This window comes from Dipodomys merriami, unplaced genomic scaffold (genome assembly GCF_024711535.1).
Source record: "Dipodomys merriami isolate MVZ:Mamm:240054 unplaced genomic scaffold, mDipMer1.0.p SCAF_1, whole genome shotgun sequence".
Lineage (NCBI taxonomy): Eukaryota > Metazoa > Chordata > Mammalia > Rodentia > Heteromyidae > Dipodomys > Dipodomys merriami.
Window position 1 is genome coordinate 76,090,915 of NW_027202270.1, and position 13,232 is coordinate 76,104,146.

Consider the following 13,232-nt stretch of genomic DNA (forward strand, 5'->3'; position numbering starts at 1 on the left):
AAAAAGGGCTTGTCTTCTAAGTGGAAGTTGTGTCCTCCATCTTTCACTCCAAATGTGGGAGAATAAGTACTAAAGTTCAAGGATTCACTTCAAAGCAGCTTTCCACATTGTTGTCATTGGTGGTGTTGTGGTGAACTAATCCTTCAATGTTCATTGTTCTTCATTGTCTTCTCCATCAGCTCTGGTAAGGCCTTACAGAGAAATCCATTCAGAAGAGCCTCTTCCCAGAGAAGCCCATCAAAAAGAGCTCCTCTGAGTAAAAGGCTCCACATGCTGAAGCAGCTGTAAGAACCACACCAGCTGCTCTCCCGGGTCAAGAGGTCAAGCCTCACAAAAAGCCAAGCTCATATTTCTGACCCTGGGTGTTTCATTAAACGTCAGAGACCATTTTAGTTATTGAGGTGACACTTGGGGAAAAAAAATGATGAACCAGAAATGCAGTTTCTCCTTTCCTGTGTGACAAAGCAAAGCGGAATTCAAAATGGCTGACCAGTGGACATCTATGGGCCAAGCAAGTAAACCCAGAAAACATACTGAAAAAAGGGAAAAATGCCCATGAGGTATAAAGAGTAAGAAGTATAGATGGTAAACAGCTCCTCCAACACAAGAAAGCAGCTCAAATTTAGCAGTTGTACATCAGCCTACAGGGGTCTGGATCCTTGGTCAGGAAGAAGGACAGGAAGAGAGAAACATGAAAAAATACTTCCAGATTTCCCCAACTATTCATCATGTGGCAATGCTATAAAAACTAACTGAACACTTTCAGCATCTTGTTTCCATAAACAAAGGTAAGAACTAGGTAAGCATTTCTGGAATGAATATTCTAATATCATTATTTTCACTAGAAGTATGCTTTCATTGAAAAAGTGTAAAGGCTTCTATTGAATGTGTCTTGTGTTTTCATGTTCTTTTTATAAAGGTTTTTTTTAAAAAAGGAACAATGAAGTCAAGGGACAGCCCCAAGTGTCTCTCACAAAGGCCCCAACCAACTACTCTTCTTTCTTTCTTTCTTTTCAGTGACAGAAAACCCCAAATCACTATCTGCGGTAAAGGCAACCAGTCAATTGCAGAGGATAGAAAAGGCCCATCAGGGGAAACTGACATAGCAAACACAGCAGAAGGAAGTAATAAGAATTGGCTTTATATAAGCCTCCACTCCCCCAAATTCTCAACGTTGGAAATCAATGTGAGCAAAATAACCTGGGAGATTACTATAACAAAATTAAAATGAGGATCAGGAGAGGGAACAGTTGGATGTTTGATTAACCATCTCGTGCAAAGATAACCTGAAAGAAAACACAGCTATTTCATCAACCATCAGTTATTGTATACCTGCCTTCTTTATTCCCTTCTTTTCTGGGTTACATCTCCTCCAAAATACCACAGCTGGCTTTCCAAATCCTCTCAGCAAACACTTCCACTGTCAACCTCATCTTCTTTTTTTAAGTCTTTAAGGATGTAGCAAAGCCAAGCAAGATGTTCAATTCTGTGGAAAACAGGTAATCAATAAGTGGTCCCTTGATAATGAAGCAACTAAGAATAGGGTGATCTCTCCATTTTCCAACCACTGTCAATCTGAGTTCACTACCAAAGTAAATAACAGCCCAGGACAGCACAAAGCCAGATTAGAACAAAGAAGTGAGAATTGCTCTAAGAAAGAGGACAAAGCTGGAAACAATAGGACATATTAAGAACATTTATATACAAAGACAAAATTGGCCTATTTCTCTGGGCAGTATAGTGAGGGCCAGGAAATATATAACTGGGTCCTGTGACTTTGGGAGTAGAGATAGTCATATCTAGGTATTTGAGAATCCCAAAAGGTCCTAGGCCCTTCCTTCCCACCCTACCTTTCAAATACAAAAACAACCTAAGAACCTGTAGGAGGCTGCCAGTGGAGATCAAAAGTGCAATCTTTAATTATTGTACATTACTTAATTATTTTATTGTTATAAATTTATAATATTATTAAAACAACATTTTAATGATTGGTGAAATAATTGTATTAATTATTTAATAATTATTAAAATAATGCCATTTTAATCATTATTGCGTTAATATTGATTAGTTAATACTTATTTTTAAATAATGCTATTTTAATTATAGTATATTAATATTGATTGCCTAATAATTATTAAAATAATAGCTTTTAATATTATTACAGTGTACAACAAAATAATTACAATTGGAAGTATATCTTCTGCCTTTAAGCACAAGAGTACAGAGAGATTCTTGGCTCTACTGCTTGCAGCTTTCCTTGTTATTGTTATATTTAAGTAGTTGTACAAAGGAGTTGCAATTCAACCAAGCAGTTTATCTATCAAGATACAACGCATCATGGTCAATATCACCCATTTCATCTTTCTTCCCCATCTCTCCAAACCACAACCTTTCCTTCAAATTTCTTAATTTTATAAGATATGCATTGAATTTCATGAGTGTATGTTCTTTATCTCCAATGTCTCACAGTCAATTCAGCAAACTTTTTTGTTGTTGTTGTGGTATTGGGACTTGAACTCAGGGCCTAGAAGCTCTTTCTTAGCCTTTTAGCTTAAGGCTAGCATGCTACCACCTGAACCAAAGCTCCCTTTCTGGCTTTTGGGTAATTAATTGGGGATAAGAGTTTCACAGACTCTCTTGCCTGGGCTGGCTTCAAACCACAGTCCTCAGACCTTAACCTCCTAAGCTAAGATTACAGGCATGAGACATCAGCATTCAGCTCAGCAAACATTTTTTTAAATAAGTTTTTTATTGTGAAAATACTGTACAGAGGGGTTCCAATTACATGAGCAAGGTCATGAGTATATTTCTTATCAAGCAATCAATGATTGCTGCCTCCTCCTTTGTTTTTCCCCTACCTATACTTCCCTTCCATCTTCACAACTACACTCCACACCCCAGCCACCCCCTACCCTCCCACCTCCCACCCCCACCACTACCCCCCTCTAAATTGTAAAGTTTGTTTTTAGACATAGCATCTTTACATCCCATTGTTGCAATCGGTCAACCTGTATTCCTATTTAAACTATTTATTTTTTCTCTTCCCCTCCCCAAATTATACCAACATCAAATACAGTGAAAACATGGGTTATACCATGGGGGAGGGACATACAAAGCAACAAAAAACAAACACATGGTACCTTATTAATACGTTAGAAACAATAGCAAGAAAGAAAAAAAAACACTTGTGGCCTTATCTTGGGGTTCATTTCACTTAACAACATTTTATCTGACCTTTTCTGCTTGTCTCGGACATATACTATTTACTGCAAATAAGGGAAACCATGGGACCTATGTTTCTTTGGGCCTGGCTTACTTCATTTAATACAATTTTTTCCAAGTCTTTCCATTTCCTAACAAATGGGACAATGTCATTCTTTCTGATGGAGGCATAGAATTCCATTGTGTATATATACCACATTTTTTTGGTCCATTCATCTACTGAAGGGCATCTGGGTTGGTTCCATATCTTAGCTATGGTAAGTAATTCAGCAAACATTTTTAAGGATTTATTCTGAGCAAGACAAAATTCCAGGAGAAAGGGGACTTGGGTAATATCACTGCTCTATATCCAATCTAATTAATTAACTGACTCTTCTGGGCATGTGGAAGAGTAAGAGCAAAGACAGAGTACCACAGATGCCCACAGGCCAATTAAAAGGGCACCTGCTTCAATGACTTAACCCCTGTCTGGGTGAGATGCATACCAAACCCAGTAGAGGAGACTGGGAACCACAAATCAGGGAGAAAACATCTGAGTTGGTGTCCTTCCCAGGGTGTCAATGCTAGAAGCCCTCAAGCATAACCCAGGCAGGGAGGGGCTGAGCCCTCTTGACATAATAGGCCCAAGATTATTCATTGCTAGAAACAGGGATTGGGTTACCTTAATAAAAATAATATAGATTTTTCTGTTGGCCAGATGGGAGCCTTTGGAAAGATATTAGTCCCAGGAGTACTAAGCTCTATTTGAAATCTTATACTTTCAAAGAAAATCAACATAAAGCCCTAGTGAATATTTCCCCTTATCCCTGAAGAAAATGTCTGGGTCAGACATCACCCTGGGACTGAACCAGGCAGTAAGATGCCTAACTAGCCATAAAGAACCCACCCCGCCACCACCACCACTTCTCAACATGAACTTTGAGGGGAAAAGAACACATAAAACTCGCTCCAAAAATAGCTCCTTGCAACCTCAATGAATTTCCTAAGGGAGTTGCTGGCCAAAGTAGATTGTGTTGAGGTAGCAATGTAACAGTCATTCAGAAAATTTTACTTTTACTCAGTTTTGTTTTGTTGTTTTTGTCTCACTTTGTTGAAGATGGCAAGGGCCACATGAAAGTTCTACCTTTGGTGCATACGTGGAAGACCTTAGGAGGACTTCAAAGAAAGTTCTTCAAAGGAAGAAGAAAGCATTCTTAGCTGGCACATCCTACAACATTTTACAATCCTCCTTTATATGAACACCTCTTGCCTGGAGATTTGGCAGCCCTTTGGCAACTCTGAGAAAAATGCCAAGAGTTTCATCACTGTCATCTGGAAATCCCTGAACCATCAAAACAAGAGCGTCAACTGATTTCCTAAGGATTTCTCCTTACAGAAGAAAAACATGTTGCAACTGTGTTTATACTATTGTGATTTAGGTTTTCTATTATAAGTAGCTAGATTCGCATGATAAATTATACTGGTCTCTAGGCATTCACACACAGTGAGACCAATGGAGGATATTCTTAGGAGAGGAACAAAAAGGCGCAATATCTATGTGCATTTGATCATGTAAGATAATATTTATCAAAATGAACTCCAGGAAATGGAAATAAGATGTTTTACTATTTGTTGCTGTTTTTGTTTTCTTTTCTTTTTGTCTTGTTTGTGAGTTTATCTGTCTTTGGGATGGTAAGGGAAGGTGCAGAAATGGAGTGACAAAGGGTGAATAAATGCAGTAGTTACACTCACTAGACACTATGTTGAAAATGAGATATACGACTTGTAGGTGGGAATGGGAGGGAAAAACTAGAAGAGAGCTAGAGAAGGGGTGACATCATTCAAAAAGAAATGTACTCTTTATCTCACTTATGTAACTGTAATCTCTCTGTACATTACCTTTATAATAACACTAAACAACTGCATGATGCTGGGCCCTGGTGGCTCACCCCTGTAATCCTAGCTACTCAGGGGGCTGAGATCTGAGGATTGTGGTTCAAAGCCAGCCCAGGGAGAAAAGTTCCCATGAGACTCTTATCTCCAAAGAAGCACTCAAAAACTGGAAGTGGCACTGTGGCTCAAGGGGTAGAGTACTAGTCTTGTGCACAAAGAGACTCAGGGATGGGCTGGGAAGGTGGCTCAGTGGTAGAGCACTTGCCTTGCATGCCTGAGGCCCTGGGTTCGATTCCTCAGTACCACATAAGCAAAAAAAAGCTGGAAGTGGCACTGTGGCTCAAGTGGTAGAGTGCTAGCCTTGAGCTGAAGAGCTGAAGGACAGCACCCAGGCCCAGAGTTCAGGCTCCACAACCGTACCCCCCCCCCAAAAAGAGAGACTCAGGGATAGCACCCAGACCCTGAGTTCAAGCCCCACAACTAACAAAAAAAAACTTAATGAAAAAAACAAACAAACAGTCCTAGACTATGAGAAAGACAATGATGTACATTGCAAAGTGTGTGATGACCAGATTGAAACTGAAGTCCTAGCTCCCATTCTTTAGGCTAGGACTCCAGTGATTCTTATATGTAAAAGGGACCTTATTTTGGGCACTCCCAAAAGCCAAGACTAAACAAGAACTTACATGAAGCAAGTGGTTTATTTGGAAGGTGATCCTGGAAAGCTGGTAAGAGGTAGTGAGATTGAGAGGAGGGAAAGTCTAATGAAATGTGTTATTGAGCCATGTAGACAAGCCATTGTAGACAATTCCAAATTAAACCTCTCAAGATCCTCAAAAGAAAGGAAGTTCTTATGGCCACATCAGAGACATTGAGCAAGCTACAAATATAATGTAATTGCTGCTCAGTAGCGGATTGCTATTTTGTTACAGCCACAACTACCCAAGACATTTGGAAAAACATATCATAACTAATTGCTTCATCTCTAACTCTTCAAGATAAGAAGCATAGTCCTGACCTCATGGGACCTATTACCTTGATTGGCTGATAAGGGTTGGGAACATTAAGTAATACAAGACTAGTACCACATATTATATAATAACACTCACGTGAGCATTGGCAAGAGTCTTAATATGTGTTTGCCATATATGGGTATCCTTCTAAGGACTATAAAAATGTGTGCATGCATGTGCTTTTGTGTCCATATGGTTGTGTTTGTACGTATCTGCCTGTTTATGTGTGTACTTCACTCAATGATTATAAGGCACCAAAAAGATAGGTACTATTTTTACTGCCATTTTACAGATGAGGAAATTGGGAAACAAAGAGGTTACATGACTTGCCCACAAGCCGAACAGTTTACCTCCACACCACCACTAACTCTGTCAGGCTCTACATTTTTTGGCCTCTTCCAGTAAGGAGCCCCTGATGATGGTTTTAGGAGTATTCTCTTTCTTCCATGCCTAACTCACCTCAAGTGAGCAAGTTGCCAAACAGTGCCTGGTCATACAGACGCCATGGGCAACAGAATTTGAGGCAATGGCATAGCAGAGCAAAGCAGCCAAAAGAGCCCTCTTCTACACATCCAGGCAAATGCAACCAGGAGCTCCTGTCCACCCAGAAGTCAAAGAGGGAGTAGACAGTGCCCAGACCTAGATGCAGCAAGGTTCTGAGTGCTGAGCCAAGCCTGGTCACTAACCAGAGGGTCTTACCCCACCAAGGCTCTAAGTCCCCTGACTTAGAGGACTATGCTTCTCCTTATCTTGAAGTCATTTACCCATTGAAGTGTCAGTCTCATCTCGAACACAAAGAAGATGGGATTCACTCATTCTCTAGCTCGCTCTCTTTAAGCTCTGAATTCCTGCACCTAGATGAACTACTTAAGCTCTCCAGTCTTCTAAGTAAATAGCTGTCATGATAAATCTAAAAGCAAAGAGAATTTCCTAATCTCATTTACAGAGATCATTTAAGAAGCTGCAAAGTAAAAAACTCACATGATATCTATATTCTGTAGACATCACCTTCCATCTAATTTCAAGGTGTTCTATATGTTTAAAGCTATTTTCCAAAGCTTTTGCACTTGGACTAGCCTGATTTCCACTTTATACTTGATATACCTAGTGACTTGTTCTCTGTGACCCAATGAGGGCCTTGAGCCTCCCCTACCCCTTCACCACTGTACTTTATTAATTCATCCAGATGGTGACTAGCCCCCACCACTTCAAACCATGCTCAGTTATTTGTTGCTACAGGGACATCTTCCTCCTACCAAAGCACAGTTTTTCAAATAGATCCAAAATCAGAACCTACTTCCTGAAAAACCACCCTCTAGGCTCTGATTTTATAGGAATCCATCCTTTAAAAATACCTGTTGGACAACTTCACTGCAAACAGAAAAATGCCACTCTGTAGGCTACAGGGGGAGTGTTTCTGAAGACACCTGGTTCAGCCACTCCTTCTTTTTTCCACACACAACCATCCTCTACCTTCTCAGGAGGGTTCTAGGACTTAAAAGGAAGCCCAGGCTCTGAGAACAAGGCCATGGAGGTCATTATCACATGAATGATACATTGTTATATTCCATCCATTGCTCTGACTCAAGGACCATGGCTTAATTTCATAATTTTCCTTTTCAACTGCCCTTTCTATTTTTACTTTAAAGCAAACAAGTCATCAGCAGGACTCCAAAGCAGTTCAACATTGATGGCCAATAAGCATCGACACTCTGAAGGATATAGTGTCCACTAGATACAAGGCACTGTAGAGACACAAATAGCATCTCCCCAAGATAAGGACAAGCACGGTCCTTGACATCAAGGGACTAACCACCTTAATCAGGAGATAAGGCTTGGGGACATGAAGCAACACAAAACCAGTACCACACATTATAAAATAACAAACGTACATGAGTGTTATCAGGTTTCCACAGGTGGAATTTCCCCTTCTGGCTTCCCTCTCCTCAAAGCCTTATTTGTGCTCAGTTGAAAAGACTATTTCTATAATAACACAGCACAGACTGGGTCCCCCTGACTTCTCTGGGCAGCTTGAAATGCAACCAAAGGGAGCTGATGCAGTCAGAATTGAGTACTTGGCAAGAAATTTAACAAGACAGTGTTCGAAGATGTGTTCACCATTAACAGTCATTGACTTTAATGCAAGAGAAGAAAAAGGAGCCTCCTACACAGTTTGTTCTGTGAAACATTCTAGTGCAAAACTGGCGTGTTCTTAAAACACATGCCCCTGTTCTCCCATCTTGTATCCACCACAGACATAACTAATCAACTACAGCACTCTTCTCTGCTAACTACTCTGCCTTAATAATGTTCCCAGTACAGTATTCCAAGCTGTCCCTGGCAATTGTTCAGCATTGACCTCTAAGGTGAAATCACCTGCCCCAGCTAGTGAGTGGTGCTGCTCCCTGGGTCCCCTCATGTTCCCACAACTACAACATGCTCATTCCTACCTCCTAGTCATCCATATTGGGACTTGTTACTTGAATGTTCTCTCTTCTGCTCTTTCAAAGCAGAGTCATCCTCCAAGGTCTGACTCCAGTTTCATTTGTCGCAAGAAGTTTGGGGGATGCTTCCGCTCTCCTACCTGTGTTCCTCTCCTCCTATCTTTCAGGGCTGGGTTCACACCACATAATGGGGCTCTGATGTTGCTTTCTTATTTTTCTTTCTTCTATTAGACTTTAAACCTCTAATGCTTTTCACATTTTCTAAATCCTTTGTTCAAAAGAAATCTAAGGATACTAGGTAAATGGTAAAGCACCCGTTTTAGAGAGAACTTGTTTGTTTGTTTGTTTTTTCATTTCAGTGAGGGAATTGTCACTTGGGAATGATTTTTAGTTTTGGTTTCAAGAAGCAGAGGTTGCTACTTCCGTTGAAACTGCTCCTGCTCATTTGAAGAGGCTCAGAGGCCTATCATCCCTGAAGGAAATTATGAGGTCTTCTTATATTTGCATGAACATGCCACAGATAGTCATGTACAGTGATCTCCCAAGCTAGACTGTGCATCTAAATGTACAATCATTTTTCCTAGAGAGAAATGTACCCTGGACTCAGCTGTCAGTTCAGCTGTCCATTCTCTATTTGTTATAGACTAAATGTTTGTATGCCCCCTACAATTCGCATGTTTGGGTCTTGACACTTAATATGAAGGTATTGAGACTTTGAGAGAAGATGAGATTATAAGGGTGGATCCCTCATGAATGGGATTAGCACACTCATGATAAAAGCCACACAGAGTGCCCTCACCTAGCTTGAGTATGGTTTGTGTTCACCAAACTCATGTGGAAGCTTGGTCCTCAATGAAATACTGTTGAGAACTTTTGTTGGAACCTTTCAAGAACCATAAGGTCATGAGCTGGAGATGTTACCCATGATACAGTGCTTGCCTAGTACCCACAAGGCCCTGGGTTCCATTCCCCAGCAAACCCTTCTCAGCAATCTATCATGTAGAACTAATGTAGTCTGAGGAGGTGAGTTAGGTCTCTCAGGTCTGGATCAGTTACTTAACAGGGGCTACATTAAGTGAACCAGCCTCCTCTTTGCTGGTCTCTTCTACACATGTCCTTTTGTAAGCACTTGCTTCCCTTCCATTTTTTTAGCTATGAGTTGACACAAGAGGCCATCACCTCTTTTCTTTAGAAAGAGACACATTGTCAAGTCCTATGACTGACAATAAAAAAAAGACACGTTGTCAGAGCAACTGAAAACAGACTAGGAACACCCCCTCTGTCATGTGAGTCATAGTCAAAAGACAGTCTTTTGTTATTGATGTTGAAAGTGCCAAAACCTTGACTAGTCTGAGAGAAAAGTATTAAGAAATGGAGTTCTCCAAGTCCATTCAATTAGGGAAAGTGGGGACACAGGTTCAGACCCCTGATGAACTGACTGTTGAGAAAGAGAAAGAGTTGCAATGAGAGATCTGTGCCAAGTAGACAACATACCAAACATACCAGAGCTCTTAGACTTTCCAGCCTCCAGAACTATGAAAAACTAATCTCTTTTGCTGAGTAAACCATCCAGTCTAAGGTATTTTTGTTATAGTAGTCTGAAGAGACTAAGACAATCTGCTATGTACTGCTCACCTGCTTCTTGATGGAGGAAGTAAGATAACATATCTTGTTTTAGCCTCTGCAATTCTGCTCTCATTGTAGGGGTTTATCCTGTATCTAAACTAAGAAACAAACAAAATACTTTGTTCACTTTCCTCAGTGGCATAAAGATGCTGTCTCTAGCATCTAGGGAGGTGTGCGCGTTCCATCATTCCTGCTTTTAGGGGAAGCAAAGTCTATACTCATGAAGGAGTAGTGCAATTGGGGAGGTTAGTAAACCAGCACAGGACATACTTACACCAAACAAAAAAGCATTGCTTTTCCAAAATTCAAATTTAACTAAGTACTTCAATTTTCCCCCAAAACTCTGTCAACTCTACCTCCAATTCCACATTTGGTGGAAACTTGCACAACTCCTGGACTTATCTTGAATTCAGCGTACCCACTGATGAATGGCAGCCATCATCAAATATCTACCAAAAGCTCTGATGTCAGGAAACTACTCTCAATGGTTATAACACAGTTTTGACATTGTACCTGAGTAATATTTTTTTAATGTATAATGGTAGTGGGGGCTGTCTCTCTCAGCTTTTTTGCTCACAGCTGAAATCCTAATATTTGATACATGCCTCCATCCCAGACTTTTGCTGGTTAATTGGAGGTAGAGTCTCTCACACTTTTCTGCTCTGGATGACTTTAATTTTGATCCTCCAGGTCTCAACCTCCTGAGTAGCTAGGATTACAGGAATGAGCCAGGGGTAACTAGCCTAATAGTACTCTTCTTGCTAGTATTTTTTTCCAATTCCATTTTTTACAACTCTACCTATACAACGGAATTCCCCCTCCTAAGCAACTTTTTGGGCTAAGTTCTTGCTCCAAGGGCTGCCCTGTGCCAGCTTCCTTCTCCTTCTCTGCACCTCCCATATCTTGTCAGGACTGATGAAATCCTTCTTTCCACAGAAGCATTTCCTTCCCTCTACCTCCTTCTCAAACCCTCTTGTCTAATAACGGTGGCTCATCAGATCCACAGCAAGAATAAGAAAAAAACTTTGCTTCTCCTAAAAGCAGAAATGATGGAATGCGCACACCTCCCTAGATGCTAGAGACAGCATCTTTATACTATTGAGGAAAGTGAATGAAGGATTTTGTTTGTTTCTTAGTTTAAATACAGGATAAACTTTGACAATGAGAGCAGAATTGCAGAGGCTAAAACAAGATATGTTATCTTACTTCCTCCATCAAGAAGCAGGTGAGTGGTACAGAGCAGGCAAGTGACTCTGGTCTATAAAGCCAGTCCAGGACTCAAATTCTTTCTGCCACATCCCACTGATAAATGCCACTCTATGTTCTAGCAAGTTAGGAATGGAAGAGGGGGAAGAAAGGAAGGATCAGAGACTTCCTTTCAGAGACTTCCTTTAAGGAATAAAGGTGGACTTCTCTTCATAAACCCTTGGTTTGTATTCCATCATCAGCCACACCTAGCAGAGACATGTGGAACAGCTGGATGGTCATGTACCTTCTACCGGGAATAATAATAATAATTTTTATTATTATTCTCTACATTTGAGCAATCTGAAAGTTCAAGCTTCACTGTAGTTCACTAACAAATATACAACTATCTAGGATGCAATTCAAGGATGAATAGTACAAATAAAATACTCTAAAAATTCCAAGGGAATTTGTTTTAAGTGTGTGATGGAGATAAAAACTTCACCTAGATTATGGTTTGAGTATAAGCCTCCGAAAAAGCTCTTATTGAAAGCTCTTATGCTCTTATACTCTTATTGAAAGCTTGATTGCCAGCCAAGTCTAGGTTGATCCATTGATAACATCTTGAACAAATGAGCTCCATAGAGCTGGGATAACTTGAAGGAAGTGGGTCACTGGAGCCATGTCTTTAAAGGGCATATCATGTCCTCGGCCCCTTGTCCTCTCTCTTTGCTTCTTGGCTATCACAAAGTGATCTGTTTTCCTCTGTACACCCTCTTCCATGATGTGCTACCTCACCCACCTCACTTCAGGGAAAACTGTAGCCAAAATAATTCTTGTCTTCTTTAAGCTGATTTCTTCAGGTAGTTTGTCCCAGCCATAAAAAGCTAACTAACCCAACCTAGATCCTGGGAAGACAACAATCACTGGATTGAGTAGTTCTCTTTCATCTCACTGAAAGGTGACTTTAACATGAAGCAAAGTACTCCTCATGCCTGTAATCTCAGAAAGCTGAGATTTGAGGATCACAGTTCAAAGCCAGTCAGGATAGGAAAGGCCATTAGACTCTTATCTCAATTTAGCCATCCCAAAAAGCCCGAAGTGGAGCTGTGGATCAAGTGGTAGAGAAAGCCTTGAGCAAAAGAATCTCAGGGACGATGCCCAGGCCCCGGGTTCAAGTTCTAAGACACACACACACACACACACACACACACACACACACACACACACACACACACACACACACACACACACACACACACACACACACACACACACACACACACACACACACACACACACACACCAAAAACAGGACTCCTAGGGGAGGAGGGAAACAGAGTCTTAACATAGCTGAATCACACATTCAAGACATTGATATCTCGAGTTCCCTTGAAAACAATGTATTAAACCTCAGGCCTCTCTTTTTCTGGTTTTACAGGTGTGTACTAAGACATTAAACAACTAAAACATCATAAGGAGATAAGAATTAAGTTCAATTTCCTCTCATAGCCCTCTGCTCCTCCTGAACAAAGTCATTTCCTGATGTATCAGAGGACAACATTAATCATCCCCACCCCATTAAATCTATTTGCTTTCATTACGTGCTTCTAATCCTGTTGAACAGGGACAAAACATTTGATTTACTTCCTATGAATGTCACCTCTTATTTCAATAACTACTTCCTTTGCCTACTTTCTCTGGCTTGCCTTTTATCTTCTCCTTAATCCTTCAGCTTCCTATTTATACAGACTGGAATATAGAGAACTCCATGACAATGCCCTTTCTTCATTTGGGGCTACTCTCACCTCCACACCACCTGAGTGCTATACCCGGCTGGTTCCCAGCAGTAGTCTGATTTCAGGGTCAA